At 44.0% G+C, this 1,834-nt stretch overlaps 1 protein-coding gene across 3 annotated transcripts in view; it reads right to left on the reverse strand.

Annotated features, from left to right (window-relative positions):
- Tpd52 (tumor protein D52) overlaps window positions 1-1,834 on the reverse strand; it is a 97,011-nt gene that overhangs the window by 22,395 nt on the left and 72,782 nt on the right. The window lies entirely within an intron of this gene.

Here is a 1,834-nt window from a genome sequence, read left to right on the forward strand (position 1 = left end):
CCTGGCCTCGACACATGCACAGGTGAACCTGCGGGTGTCCCCTGGCCTCGACACACATACATGTGGGCCTGCGGGTGTCCCCTGGCCTCGACACACGTACGTGTGGGCCTGCGGGTGTCCCCTGGCCTCGACACACGTACATGTGGGCCTGCTTCCTCCAAGCCCACAAAAATTCCTCCTGAAATAAGAAATGTATTTCAAATTGAATTCCTATCAATTCTTTAATTGCAAGAAAGTGAAAAGGTAAGTTATAGAGTAAGAGAAAATGCTTGGACATCATAAATCTGTAAGGGTATAGAATATATATATAATTCTTACATTTGAAAAATAACCCATTTCTTAAATGGACAAAGGACTTAATGAGTATTTTTTTCCCCAAAATATACAAATGGCCAGTAAGCTGATAAGAGGCTCAGTATCACCAGTCATTGGAGAAAATCCAAATCACAAGCACAGTGGGATCTCATTTCTCACCCACAGACGCATACACTTTAATAAAAGGATGCAGGAGGAGCTTGTTTTACTAAGAATGTGAAGACATTGGGATGAGACTGTAAAGCAGCGTCACTGCTATGGAGAACAGTTTGGTGACGCCGTTACAAAGTTAAAACATGGGCTTTGACACCAAACCTGTGAAACACCCCTGGAATCCATTACTCCTGCAGGCTGTCCTCTGGCCTCCATATGTGCATGGGTGCACGTGTGCACACAAATAAATAGATACACGAATGTATTATTAAAATGTAGTTCAGTGTAGAATTACTGTATGGTGAAATCATCTTACTTTTAAGCATATACAAAATAGATTCAAAAAGATCATTTGTACATCAATGTTATTAGTTCACTATCCACAGCTGTCAATAACAACCTGGCTACCAGACATGAACAACACAATACCACATCTATATGGTAGACAAATACACAGTGGACTATTATTAGCCATACAAAGGGAACAAATTACTGACAGATGGCACAGCAGGAATGAGCCCCAAAGCATGATCCTGAGAGCACCGCTGAAGGAAGCCAAGATACCGAGGCCAGGTATTGTATGTGAACTATCCAGAAAACAGTTAAATCCACAGAGGAGAAAAACAGCCAAGAGGAGGTGGCTAGGAGTGCAGGGGGCTCCTTGGAACGGAAAAATGTTCATAACTTGAAAGAGGGGACAGTATGACACTGACCGTGCTGAATGACATTGAACTGTGCACTGAGAAATAGACCATTGTAATAATTTTATAGTCCAAGCAGTGGTGCCACACGCCTTTAATCTCAGTACTCAGAAGGCAAGCAAATCTCTGAGTTCGAGGTCAACCTGTCTACAGAGCAAATTCCAGGACAACTAGGGCTACATGGAGAAACCCTGTCTTGAAAAACAACAAAACACAACAGCGAAAGAATTTTAGAGGCGAAAGCTATGGAAAGTCGGAGCTGGAAATCTGTCTGGAAGTCAGGCTAAAGTCTGAAGCAAAGAAGAAAAGCAAGGAGGGAGGAAGCTGTCTAGATCCACGACACGGACAACAGGGATGAGGCTGTCTATATCCACACCCACAGACAACAAGGATGAAGCTGTCTTTATCTACAACACGGACAACAAGGATGAGGCTATCTATATCCACACCCACAGACAACAAGGATGAGGCTGTCTGTATCCACACCCACAGACAACAGGGATGAGGCTGTCTGTATCCACACCCACAGACAACAGGGATGAGGCTGTCTATATCCACATCCACGGACAAGGATGAGGCTGTCTATATCCACACCCACAGACAACAAGGATGAGGCTGTCTATATCCACACCCACAGACAACAGGGATGAGGCTGTCTATATCCA

The sequence above is a fragment of the Microtus ochrogaster genome, linkage group LG5, assembly GCF_000317375.1.
Source record: "Microtus ochrogaster isolate Prairie Vole_2 linkage group LG5, MicOch1.0, whole genome shotgun sequence".
Taxonomy (NCBI): domain Eukaryota; kingdom Metazoa; phylum Chordata; class Mammalia; order Rodentia; family Cricetidae; genus Microtus; species Microtus ochrogaster.